Raw genomic sequence first — 14735 nt, 5'->3', positions numbered from 1 at the left:
GTTGTTACGTCTGACCCAGGATCTGAGTAACACAAAAACTACCCAAACACTGGGTTGTTACGTCTGACCCAGGATCTGAGTAACACAAAAACTACCCAAATACTGGGTTGTTACATCTGACCCAGGATCTGGGTAACACAAAAACTACCCAAACACTGGGTTGTTACATCTGACCCAGGATCTGAGTAACACAAAAACTACCCAAACACTTGGTTGTTACGTCTGACCCAGGATCTGGGTTACACAAAAACTACCCAAACACTGGGTTGTTACATCTGACCCAGGATCTGAGTAACACAAAAACTACCCAAACACTCGGTTGTTAGGTCTGACCCAGGATCTGGGTTACACAAAAACTACCCAAACACTGGGTTGTTATGTCTGACCCAGGATCTGAGTAATACAAAAACTACCCAAACACTGGGTTGTTACGTCTGACCCAGGATCTGGGTAACACAAAAACTACCCAAACACTGGGTTGTTACATCTGACCCAGGATCTGGGTAACACAAAAACTACCCAAACACTGGGTTGTTACGTCTGACCCAGGATCTGAGTAACACAAAAACTACCCAAACACTGGGTTGTTACGTCTGACCCAGGATCTGAGTAACACAAAAACTACCCAAATACTGGGTTGTTACATCTGACCCAGCATCTGGGTAACACAAAAACTACCCAAACACTGGGTTGTTACGTCTGACCCAGGATCTGTGTAACACAAAAACTACCCAAACACTGGGTTGTTACGTCTGACCCAGGATCTGTGTAACACATAAACTACCCAAACACTGGGTTGTTACGTCTGACCCAGGAACTGAGTAACACATAAACTACCCAAACACTGGGTTGTTATGTCTGACCCAGCATCTGGGTAACACAAAAACTACCCAAACACTGGGTTGTTACGTCTGACCCAGGATCTGAGTAACACAAAAACTACCCAAACACTGGGTTGTTACGTCTGACCCAGGATCTGGGTTACACAAAAACTACCCAAACACTACGTTGTTGTCTGACCCAGGATCTGAGTAACACAAAAACTACCCAAACACTCGGTTATTACGTCTGACCCAGGATCTGAGTAACACCAAAACTACCCAAACACTGGGTTGTTACATCTGACCCAGGATCTGGGTAACACAAAAACTACCCAAACACTGGGTTGTTACGTCTGACCCAGGATCTGAGTAACACAAAAACTACCCAAACACTGGGTTGTTACGTCTGACCCAGGATCTGAGTAACACAAAAACTACCCAAACAATGGGTTGTTACGTTTGACCCAGGTTCTGAGTAACACAAAAACTACCCAAACACTGGGTTGTCACGTCTGACCCAGGTTCTGAGTAACACCAAAACTTCCCAAACACTGGGTTGTTACGTCTGACCCAGGATCTGAGTAACACAAAAACTACCCAAACACTGGGTTGTTACGTCTGACCCAGGATCTGAGTAACACAAAAACTACCCAAACACTGGGTTGTTACGTCTGACCCAGGTTCTGAGTAACACAAAAACTACCCAAACACTGGGTTGTTACGTCTGACCCAGGTTCTGAGTAACACAAAAACTACCCAAACACTGGGTTGTTACGTCTGACCCAGGATCTGAGTAACACAAAAACTACCCAAACACTGGGTTGTTACGTCTGACCCAGGATCTGAGTAACACAAAAACTACCCAAACACTGGGTTGTTACGTCTGACCCAGGATCTGGGTAACACAAAAACTACCCAAACACTGGGTTGTCACGTCTGACCCAGGATCTGAGTAACACCAAAACTACCCAAACACTGGGTTGTTACGTCTGACCCAGGATCTGAGTAACACAAAAACTACCCAAACACTGGGTTGTTACATCTGACCCAGGATCTGGGTAACACAAAATCTACCCAAACACTGGGTTGTTACGTCTGACCCAGGATCTGGGTTACACAAAAACTAACCAAACACTGGGTTGTTACATCTGACCCAGGATCTGGGTTACACAAAAACTACCCAAACACTGGGTTGTTATGTCTGACCCAGGATCTTGGTAACACAAAAACTACCCAAACACTGGGTTGTTACATCTGACCCAGGATCTGAGTAACACAAAAACTACCCAAACACTGGGTTATTACATCTGACCCAGGATCTGAGTAACACAAAAACTACCCAAACAATGGGTTGTTACGTTTGACCCAGGTTCTGAGTAACACAAAAACTTCCCAAACACTGGGTTGTTACGTCTGACCCAGGATCTGAGTAACACAAAAACTACCCAAACACTGGGTTGTTACGTCTGACCCAGGATCTGAGTAACACAAAAACTACCCAAACACTGGGTTGTTACGTCTGACCCAGGTTCTGAGTAACACAAAAACTACCCAAACACTGGGTTGTTACCCACTGAGCAAAGTTATGTCCAAAAGACGTCTTTTCAACGTCTTTGCCACTAGAGGCGTACGTTGAAAAGACGTCCACTGAGGAGCCAGAATGAAAGTTTTTATGACGTCTGTTTTTGACGTGTTCTGCACGTCCGATATAGACGCTCATGGAACCTCAAGGTTAAAAACTAGTAATGTGCTCATTGTGGACATATTTTCCATTTGTAATTGCAAAGCAACTCACAGACAGTGTGTGTTTGTCCAGAAATCATGAAAAAAAAAGAAACTTAGCTCACACCTTTAGACACTTTAGACAACTTAGCATCTGTAATTCACACATCTTTGGATCGTGAGAGAATCGTGGGATTCAATCCAGGATCTTCTTGCTGTGAGGAGACAGTGTTTCCCACTGAGACACTGGTGCTGCCCTTAATCACAGACATAAGACACACTTTGACTATTTCTGTCAGACGTCTAAAGAAGCTCTTACTGAGAATTAACAGAGCTTTAGATGTTGATGTTTGTTTCATTTGAAGTCACCATTGTGGTGGGAAGCGTTTGCTTTAGTTGGGCTTTTGGTCCCTGTACTTAAGTTAGCTTTCCTTTGGCTGCTGTAACTGTGTGTGAGAAACACAATAGTTGTGGCTGAGAAAGTTGTTGACTAAATCATCTGATAGCAAGTATCTGATGTTGTGCCTGTGAGTTTTGTGTGTGTTGTTTCTTTTTAATATTTTATTATTTCCACTATAAGCTTGCGAAAACAGTACTGGCACCAATAGCATCAAAATGATTACTTGTCTTGAAGGATGATAAAACAGTATGTGCACACAATGTTTTGAGCAAATATTTCACATAGTCACACACAGACATCAAGATTTTGCCTATGCTTCACAACAACGGTGACAATCAAAACAAAAAAGCTTCTTGCTGCAATGCATGATGGGTAGCTTCATAGTACAAAACTCATGCTTGATTGTCACCGTTTTTGTGAATCATATGCAAAATCTTGATGTCTGTGTGTGACCATATGAACTATTTGCTCAAAACATTGTGTGCACATACCGTTTTATCATCCTCAGGACAAGTGATCATTTTCATGCTATTGGTGCCAGTACGTTACATTCACAAGTTAGTTTGCCAAACAAGCACACAAAACTTAAAAAAAAAAAAAACATCAAATGATCACTTTCCAAAAGTTTAGTCATCAACAAGGCGCTGACAACACCTGATGTCGCTTTGTCTTTGCTTTCTCAGCCACAACTATTGTGTTTCACACACACAGTTACAGCAGACAAAGAAAAGCTAACTCAAGTACAGGGACCAAGAGCCCAACTAAAGCAAACGCTTCCCACCACAATGGTGACTTCAAATGAAACAAACATCAACATCTAAACCTCTGTTAATTCTCAGTAAGAGCTTCTGTAGACGTCTGACAGAAATAGTCAAAGTGTGTCTTATGTCTGTGATTAAGGGCAGCACCAGTGTCTCAGTGGGAAACACTGTCTCCTCACAGCAAGAAGATCCTGGATTGAATCCCACGATTCTCTCACAATCCAAAGATGTGTGAATTACAGATGCTAAGTTGTCTAAAGTGTCTAAAGGTGTGAGCTAAGTTTCTTTTATTTTCATGATTTCTGGACAAACACACACTGTCTGTGAGTTGCTTTGCAATTACAAATGGGAAATATGTCCACAATGAGCACATTACTAGTTTTTAACCTTGAGGTTCCATGAACGTCTATATCGGACGTGCAGAACACGTCAAAAACAGACGTCATAAAAACTTTCATTCTGGCTCCTCAGTGGACGTCTTTTCAACGTACGCCTCTAGTGGCAAAGACGTTGAAAAGACGTCTTTTGGACATAACTTGGCTCAGTGGGTACGTCTGACCCAGGTTCTGAGTAACACAAAAACTTCCCAAACACTGGGTTGTTACGTCTGACCCAGGATCTGAGTAACACAAAAACTACCCAAACACTGGGTTGTTACGTCTGACCCAGGATCTGAGTAACACAAAAACTACCCAAACACTGGGTTGTTACGTCTGACCCAGGTTCTGAGTAACACAAAAACTACCCAAACACTGGGTTGTTACGTCTGACCCAGGTTCTGAGTAACACAAAAACTACCCAAACACTGGGTTGTTACGTCTGACCCAGGATCTGAGTAACACAAAAACTACCCAAACACTGGGTTGTTACGTCTGACCCAGGATCTGAGTAACACAAAAACTACCCAAACACTGGGTTGTTACGTCTGACCCAGGATCTGGGTAACACAAAAACTACCCAAACACTGGGTTGTCACGTCTGACCCAGGATCTGAGTAACACCAAAACTACCCAAACACTGGGTTGTTACGTCTGACCCAGGATCTGAGTAACACAAAAACTACCCAAATACTGGGTTGTTACATCTGACCCAGGATCTGGGTAACACAAAATCTACCCAAACACTGGGTTGTTACGTCTGACCCATGATCTGGGTTACACAAAAACTAACCAAACACTGGGTTGTTACGTCTGACCCAGGATCTGGGTTACACAAAAACTGACCAAACACTGGGTTGTTACGTCTGACCCAGGATCTGGGTTACACAAAAACTAACCAAACACTGGGTTGTTATGTCTGACCCAGGATCTGAGTAACACAAAAACTACCCAAACACTGGGTTGTTACGTCTGACCCAGGATCTGAGTAACACAAAAACTACCCAAACACTGGGTTGTTACGTCTGACCCAGGATCTGAGTAACACCAAAACTACCCAAACACTGGGTTGTTACGTCTGACCCAGGATCTGAGTAACACAAAAACTACCCAAATACTGGGTTGTTACATCTGACCCAGGATCTGGGTAACACAAAATCTACCCAAACACTGGGTTGTTACGTCTGACCCAGGATCTGGGTTACACAAAAACTAACCAAACACTGGGTTGTTACGTCTGACCCAGGATCTGGGTTACACAAAAACTAACCAAACACTGGGTTGTTATGTCTGACCCAGGATCTGAGTAACACAAAAACTACCCAAACACTGGGTTGTTATGTCTGACCCAGGATCTGGGTAACACAAAAACTACCCAAACACTGGGTTGTTACGTCTGACCCAGAATCTGGGTAACACAAAATCTACCCAAACACTGGGTTGTTACGTCTGACCCAGGATCTGGGTAACACAAAAACTACCCAAACACTGGGTTGTTACGTCTGACCCAGGATCTGGGTAACACAAAAACTCCCCCAGCAAACACTTATAATATAAAAATAACCCAAGATTTTTTAGAGTGTACATTAAACTGTGAGATCAGTTGACAAGTCGGATCACTGTTTTCAAGCTTGTGTTTAATATAATGAAAAATGATGTTGTTCTGGAATTATTTATTATACCCATTGCTTTATGTACTATTTGTGATATTTTGAAGGTCTCATAACAAACAAACATCCTCTCTTTTCTCTCTCCTTCAAGCGGGTGCTATTCGACGATAAGGAAGAGTTTGGGACGGTCTTTCTTTGGACCACAGCTCTGCTACTGTACGGTGTCTGGAAGCTCTATGAGGGTCATCATTTCATCTTCATCTCTAAACACAGGCTTTAAAACATAAACATGGTGTAATCAAACATCTGCCGCAATAATACAATGCCTTTTAATTTGTTATCTTCTCTCTGCAAATAATTTCATTGTCAGCTCTACTCTAAACCAGTTATTATGGAGGCCTCATTTATGCAAACTCAGCGGGGATAAAGGACAATCACATCTACTGTAATATAGCCATACAAATAAAGTCAAGGGAGCCTAAAGTGACGCCTGATGAGATGTTATACTTGACCGTTGGATCAAATTCAGATTTTTGCTAGTTGGGTATAATGGGTGATTTTATTGCTGGAGCTTATTGTTTTTATTTGTTATAATAATTCTCCCAATTTGGTGTTGAAATGAAGCACTAATAATTAATGGTAGAGGATGATGAATGATTATGATATTTACAATTACTCGTTTAGCATGTTATGCTGTGACCAGTTTGATTGGATGCTTATTTTTATGTTGTATATTTGGAGTGTGTAGAGTTTCTGGGCAAATAGGAGTGATTATGAAAAAAAGGTTTTGCTTTTCAGTTTGATATTCTGAAACCTGTCATCGTCTGCATTAATACAGTTTACCTCAAATCAAAATAAATAGTACTTGATCAGCAGGAATGGTGGAGCAACGATTTATTATCTTGTATGTTTTTTTTTCTTCTTCTTCCTGCTACTGGCCTGTTATTTTGTGTCTGTATATGTGAGACCACACTCAAGAGTGTTAAAGTGTTAAAATAAGAGTGTTAAAGTAACACTGAAGCAGTGTTAAATTTAATGAGATAATTAAGTGATTAATTGAGTGATGATTGGCCATTAGTGACGAACACCTGATGATAACAAGCAGAATCGCCAAAGGAGAACACCACAATTCTTAAGTCACCATTATGGCAATCAGTGTTTGATTTAGTTTGGATCTTGACTCTTGACATATGACACATTAGATTTAGTTTTAGTTGCTTTAACAGCCAGACAAGCAAAGAGTAAAAGTTGATCAGGGGGTGTTGGTTATGTTTAGTGATTCAGGTGAAGTAATGATGATATCAAAACATAGCCAACACCAAGCAATCAAAAGTAAAGCAAACACTGTTCATCATAATGGTGACTGAAATTTTAGATTTTTCTCCTTTGGCGATTCTGCTTGTTATCATCAGGTGTTCGTCACTAATGGCCAATCATCACTCAATTAATCACTTAATAATTTCAATAACTTTAACACTGCTTCAGTGTTACTTTAACAGCGTATTTTAACACTTTAACACTCTTGAGTGTGGTCTCACATATACTCCCAGGAGAGTTAATTTAACACTGGAGTTTTTGCTGTGTAGACATATGTAGTAGTGCAGCCTGACGTGCGCGCGCTCTCTCTCTCACGAAGGCCCTCTCTTAACAGCCGTAAGAACGGCTTTTCAGCGCTCTCCACCTAGCGCATCGAACCAGCTGTTTGACAAAGGCCTTTGTGTTTGCTCTTACGAACAAAAAAGAGAGATGATATAAATACCACATGACCGCTGCTGTGCCGTCACACCAACACCGACTGAAGAGACGTTCCACTGCTTTGTAGAGAGTGATTTCAGGATGAACCGTCCCCGACTGAATGAGAACTAATATTAAAATGTTTTCTTGATAAAATACAATTATTAACTTTTTCAAATAAAAATAATAGCATAATAATTAAAAATAAACTTTTTTTTGTTTGACAACACACCTCAAAACACAGTTAGCCTATTCAGCATAGTTAAAAACATAATAATAATTCATAATTTCTGAACATTGACTCTGACTCATTATTACAATTTTTCTCATGGTTTCTCAATAAAATTCATAAAAGTATAGAAATGTCATAGTTCTAATAGAGGCTCATTGTGACAACACACCCCGCCTGCTCAACTGGGATTAACCGCGGTTCATGTTGTTGTTAGATCAGCATTAAAGAACATCTCAACTGCTAAATAACAGATAGCCTATAAGATTACAATAATATCAGATATGTCTTATTTTAAATAAACACAAAAAAAAGAGATGAAAAATGTACGCAGGTAAGAAATTTACTTTTTCTGTGGTTAAATACATGTTTAGTGATATCTTCCAAAGATGTTTTAATTTGTGACAACAAAAATCAAAAATATACAAAAATATAAAAAAGTGACAACAAAAAGTGTTTTGTGATTTGATTAAAGAGGGTCTCAAGTCCCCCTGCGCACACTGTTGTTAGAGAGCCACATTAAAATCATTGTGAGACTACTCAATTGGGTTACTTAAAAATTACTTTATTCTATAATGTTAAAAACAAATTATGTTAGTTTAACTTAATTGATTCATGTGGAACCTACACTCTAAAAAGAGATGTGTTAAAAATGACACATGTTGTGTTAGTTTTAACACATGTAGTGAGTGTGCTCAGGGACAACACATGTTGTGTCAAATTTAACACAATAAATGTGCAAGTCATTTTAACACACAAATTGTGTCAGGTAATCACATACTCAGATGTAATTTTAAAAATAAAGTGAAACTAAGTTATTAAGCATTTAATCAATAGTCGAGTACAGAACGCATGTGCACACAAAGTACAATGTTTCAAACTCTATGACTCTATAAACTCAATTATTCACACTTCAACACCACATCGATGCTGCTTTTGAGAAAAGATCATGAAGAGATAACAGTTGACAGAGTTTGAGCTTTGAATTAAATTAAAATGTAGCAACTGATAAAACATTCTATATAAATAACTTTTATTTACTCAGGCCTGTTTGTTTGAGAACATAAACACTGCATACAATGCACAATGATGGTGTGTGTCGGTGCTTTATAACATGATGTGTTGAGAACAACACAACCAGATGTGTTAAAAATTGACACATGTTGTGTTAGTTTTAACACATGTAGTGTGTGTGCTCAGGGACAACACATTTTGTGTAGATTTTAACACATGTAGTGTGTGTGCTCAGGGACAACACGTTGCATAAAATTTAACACACAACCTGTGTCGTTTTCTTTAACACATCTCTGTGTCACCTGTAACTCAACTAATGTGTTATTCCTCTTACACAGAAGTGTGTTGAAACCTTTTACACAATAATGTGTTATAGTTACACAACGTGTGTCAGATGTGTGTTACATGTGACTGTATGTGTGTATTTGCCAGAGTTACTTCGTGTTTGGATGAACACTGACACGTATTGTTAACTTGTGTTTAGTCCATTGACGTTTAATAAAGTGTGTTTGACTGTTTATTGTATTACCTGGATGTTTTAGACATCATGAATCTACACACACCAGCTCTTATTGAGATGAACAGAGGTTTAGATGTTGATGGTTCATTGAATGTTTCATCTGAAGTCACCAGAATCGTGATCAGTGGCTCCTTTATTTGAGCTCTTGACCCTTTACTTGTCTTTTAATTCTTCTCTTTCTGCTGTAACTGCATTTTATTCAAATATGTTTGTTATGGCATGAAAACACGATCAGAAGTTTCTTGATCAAGTTATTATCTCAAGATCGGATCCAGTATGTGTGTTAATGGATGGTACACATTTACTTTATTTGTGTGCTGTTAGCTATAAAAGTTTTGTGAAACTACTTCATGATGTCCAGCAGTGCAGAATGAATTCTTAAAAAATTAAATGTTTTCAGAAAGTTTATAGCTGCAGCAGATACTCGTCAAACACACACATCAAGAATCAGCTCATGAATCGCAACAATGGTGACAAACGCTTCATCCTGCAGTGCATGCTGGGAGTCATGGATGAGTTTTGTACGATGGTGACTCCCAGAATGCCTTGCGGGCTGAAGCTTTTGGTTTGTCACCATTATTGAGATTCATGAGCTGATTCTCGATATGTGTGTGGGCCTGTGTGTCACCATAGACTAGAACATTCTATGTGCACTGTGTTTCTAAAATCAAATGTGCAGATGATGACAACAATAACATTAAAAATTATTAATAACTGAAAATATTTTTTACAGTAAAGTTTCACATATCAAACACTTGTTGAGCTCAGCAAATGTAAGCGATGATGACATTATCATCCGATTATAGTTTTCTCATGGTAATTTCTGCTGCTTCAAATGTGTTTAATAAACATACAGTCACGGCAAACAGAGAAAAACTGATGTGAAAGAGTCAAGGGTCAAGAGCTCAAATAAAGGAGCCACTAATCACGATTCTGGTGACTTCAGATGAAACATTCACTGAAACATCAACACAAATCCTGTTCATCTCAATAAGAGCTTCTGTCTGACAGAAATAAAGTCAGTCTGGTCAGTGATAACAAGTGAAAAGCGGAGAAAGCATTTGAAAAAGACATTGAAAAAGAGGCATGATGTGATTGGCTGCCAAAACACCCACTGCTGTTCATCCAGAGTAACATTTAACACACATTGTGTGTTATATCTACACAACATGTGTCAAAATAGCATCAACACACTCAGTGTGTTGTTTTTTAACACATCTCTTTTTAGAGTGTATGTACATGAATAAATCATGTAAATCCAACACACCTTTTTGTTCACATTTTATAATATGGCTAATTATATATATATATTTCAAAAACAGTGTAAAAATGTATCTTACAAATGTATATAAAAATGTAGGTTTTTGTAGAAAATGTAGAACAATGTAGAAAATGTTTTCAGCAAGAAGTGGATAAGAGTTAAAGGGATAGTTCACCCAAAAATGAAAATTTGACATTTATCTGTGATGTTTTTCTGCTTACCCCTAAGGCATCCAAGATGTAGGTGTCTTCGTTTCTTCAGTAGAACACAAATGAAGATTTTTAACTCAACCGTTGCTGTTTGTCACTCATATAATGCTTGTCAATGGGGTCTAATTCTATTAGAGTAAAAAAAACATGGACAGACAACTTCAAATTAAACCCCGCGGCTCGTGACGACATTAATTTCTTAAGACACGAAACGATCGGTTTGTGTGATAAACCGAACAGTATTTGTATCATGTTTTACCTCAAATACAACACCATGTCCAACAGCCCTGAAAGCGCAGCACTTCCGGAAAGGAAGGTCAATGTACTCGATCTAGTGTAGAGACATCAGAGACATCACTTCCTGTGTGTGAGGTCTCTACACTAGATTGTGTACATTGACCTACATTGTAGTCGTCTGACAGAAATAAAGTCAGTCTGGTTAGTAATGTGTGAAGCTGGTAATGCTGTTTGTGGAGTTGTTTAATCCTCCTCTGCTGAGATCTTCAGAGATTTAATGTCTTCTTTTATCTTCAGTTGATTTCATCTAAAGTTGTGGCTGAAGTCAGTTGTAGTTCTTGTGTTTCTCATCACTAATGGTCAATCATAACTTAATTAATCTCATAATTATCTTATTAACTTTAACACTTCTTAAGTGTTACTTTAACACCCTGTAGTGTGGACACATATGTACACTGAGGAGTGTTAATTTAACGCTGGGGATTATATATATATATATATATATATATATATATATATATATATATATATATATATATATATATATATATATATATATATATATATATATATATATATATATATATATATATATATATATATATATATATATAATTTATTTATTTATTTTTTATTGTGTAAAAAATGTAGCTTAAAAATTTATATAAAAATGTATGTTTTCATGATTTGGCACGTGTGATTTCTTTAAAAACGAAGTGGATTAGAGTTAAAGCAACTCATTGCAAACTTTGCATGAACCACGATTAACCTCAAAAACACAAATAAGGAGATTCTTTTTTTTTTTTTTTTTTTTTCATATGACCACATTTCCTTCTGATCTTCGATAAAATGTCGGAGGATAATCTCAGCTCGTTTTATACACTAGGCTATAGCTGTTTAAGCAATTGTCTCGAATGCTTACAGATGATTCGCGATCGCTGATTTACAGTTCCTTACAGAAGTTTCTGTCATGGGTAGTTTGGAAGGGTCGCGCGCTCAAGGGTCGCGCGCCCGTAGGACGGACAGGAACAAAGAGAAAGCGAAACCCTCAGAAGAAGTAAAGTAAGCGCAGACTCTACACACACTTCTGTTCAACCAGAGACGTGAGTAATGAGCATCCTATAATACACTTTAACCGATTCTTCCAATATCTGATATTAGATTATTATTATTATTATTATTATTATTATTATTGTTAGATATTAGGAAACATTTTTTGCGATGCATTTGCGTTCCCGCGTAAAAACTGATGACGAAGAGAACGCACCGTTTCCTGTTATAGGGCGAAGAGTGAAAGGGTTGAGAATCAGATTACATTGTTTGTTCTGACCGCCTTAAAAAGGTCCTGCAGTTTATTGGAAGTGTATTGCAAGTCTGCAACGATTAGTCTGTAAATCATATATGCCATTCGCATTCTCTGGTCTCGATATTTTACACTTTCGTTATCTTTAATAATCAAAGACTGAGTGTTGCCATATGTTGTGCCATAAGCCTGCAGGTTCACACACGTTAAAGCATTTTTTCGTTTCAGAGCAAATCAATAGGACAAAGACTCTGAAGTTCTCGCAGGTGTGGCCAATGATTGGATGAATGCTAAAACAAATGTCATGTAAATAAAGAAATAAAATAGGCTAAATCTAAATTAAATTGTGCGATATTCGAATGGGTTTGTATAAAGTAATACGGAGGAAAATAATGTAACGAGCCGGCCCACTTCTCATGTTGAAATGAAATTGTAAAACTTTTTTTCTTCGCAAAAAAAAAAAAAAATGTAATTCCTATTCCTATTATCATTATATTTTCAAGTAATATAAGAAAATATTACAATTAACACATGCTAGCCTACTCTGAAAAAAAAAAAAGTTTAGTCAGTTCAACTTTGAAAGTGTACTTCATGTGGTAACATCATAACTGGTTTTGTTGAAATGAAATGCATGATTTAAGATTACTGGTGATAACTGAATTCAGCCAACTTGATAAACAAGGTCTTACTGAAGCACATCTGTCAGTAGATGTGATTTTCTCCAGCTATATGTACAATTATTTACGTTTTAATTGTTGTGTTTTATATGATAGTGCTTTTCCACCTTGAAGGTAAATAATAATAAAAAATACTTTTTTTTACACAACTTAATTTAATTTATTCAAAATAAATCAGTGGTAAACAGTGTTTGTTCATCAATGTTACTACAGATCGACTGCCCAGTTTTCCCATTTAATGCAATGTATATAAACCTAATTATATTAATGTGTTCTGGGAACAACATGTAATGAAAAAAAAGTGTAATAATGGGAGTAGTTGGCACAATTTTCATAATAATATATCTAATTTTTTATATGAACATTGATATGTTATTTCTTTCCCTATTCACTTGTCTCAAATGCCCCACAAAACATGCTTTACGTCCCGGTGTCTCTACACTCTTAAAAAAAAAAAAGGTTCTATATGGCGCCAAAAATGGTTCTTCGTCATAATCATAGAGGAACCACTTTTGGTGCTATATAGCACCATATCTTACTGTATATGGTAGCGGTGCTATATAGCACCTTAGTCAAAGAGCCGGTGAAGAACCGCTGAAGAACCAGTGAAGCACCAAAATTGGTGCTATATAGCACTTAAAAAGGTTCCCCTATGATTACGAGCCAAGAACCATTTTTGGTGCCATATAGAACCTCTCTCTCTCACACGTACGTCTGCAAGATGTCTGTTAAAGATCACTTAATCTGGAAAGCATCTGCTGTTTACAAACATCTGATAGATGTCTTTAAGATGTCGGTTTTTCATACATTCGAAATCATAAACATCTTAAAGACATTGTTTTAACGTCTATTTGACATCTGACAGGAAACGTCCAATACACTGTAAAAAAGGATTTGTTGACACAACTTGACTTGGTCAAGTCATCTTGTTGCATTGACTCAGTTAAGTTTAGCCAACATTAGTAGTTAAGTTAACTCAACTTATATGTTTTTGTTGAAATAACTTGCAGTAAATTGGGACAACGTACTGTATCAATTAATAAGCATTTACATTTTTTAGTAGAGTCAACTTGACATTATTTGTTTTCTGGAGATATGCAACTATTCTGTAACAAATCTTTTGTAGTTGAGCCAATTCAAGAAATGTTGTCCATTGGAAACAGAAGTTTAATTTTTTTATTGAAAATCATTACCATTTTGGTGATGAGTGTTTCCTTTGGCTGGGCAGTTAGCCTCTTTAAGTAAGTGTGTGGCCTTTGTAACAGTGTTTAGCAAAACACATAATTTGTTGCTAAGAAAGAAACCAACCAAGATGATTAAGTTTTCAGCCTCATAAACTCTAATAAATCAATAGTCTTATTTCTGACCAATATTTTACAATATAATTTTACCAGCAAAACTTTGTTGCAGCAGATCAGACATTCTGAACCTAAAATACATTACAGGAATAAAACACACAGACATCAAGAATCAGCATATGAATCTCAACAATGGTGACATGCTTCATGCCACAATGCATGCTGGGAGCCAACAAAGTATTAAAATTATGGCTCCCAGCATGCATTGTGGCATGAAGCATGTCACCATTGTTGAGATTCATATGCTGATTCTTGATGTCTGTGTTTTTGTCTAAAAAAAAAAATAAAAAAAATCCTGTATACGTTGCGTATTTAAATATCAGAATTTAAATTTAGAATGACTGATCTGCTGCATAAAACTTTTGTTGGTAAATATAATATATTTTTCATAAATAATCACTTTCAATCAGGAATAAAGTAGTAAACTACTCCACTTTATGCTGTTATCCATCACCTGATCATTGGTCTCAGCTTTTTTTTGTAACAAATTAAGTGCTTTGTT

The 14735-nt window shown here is 37.5% G+C and overlaps 1 protein-coding gene across 2 annotated transcripts in view; it reads left to right on the top strand.

Annotated features, from left to right (window-relative positions):
• Positions 1-14735, top strand: part of LOC307124389 (caspase b-like) — a 59887-nt gene that overhangs the window by 33179 nt on the left and 11973 nt on the right. Inside the window, exon 1 of one of the 2 annotated variants that reach the window (XM_079813552.1) lies at positions 11920-11998. The exons of the other annotated variant lie outside the window; for it this stretch is intronic. The gene's annotated coding sequence lies outside the window, so the exon portion shown is untranslated. Of the gene's footprint in view, positions 1-11919; positions 11999-14735 lie in introns of those variants that run through there. 2 annotated transcript variants of the gene reach the window in all.

The sequence above is a fragment of the Gobio gobio genome (assembly GCF_949357685.1).
Source record: "Gobio gobio genome assembly, chromosome: 3".
NCBI classification, from domain to species: domain Eukaryota; kingdom Metazoa; phylum Chordata; class Actinopteri; order Cypriniformes; family Gobionidae; genus Gobio; species Gobio gobio.
The sequence above is the reverse complement of the archived record's forward strand: the minus strand, read 5'-3'. Positions and strand labels throughout refer to the sequence as shown.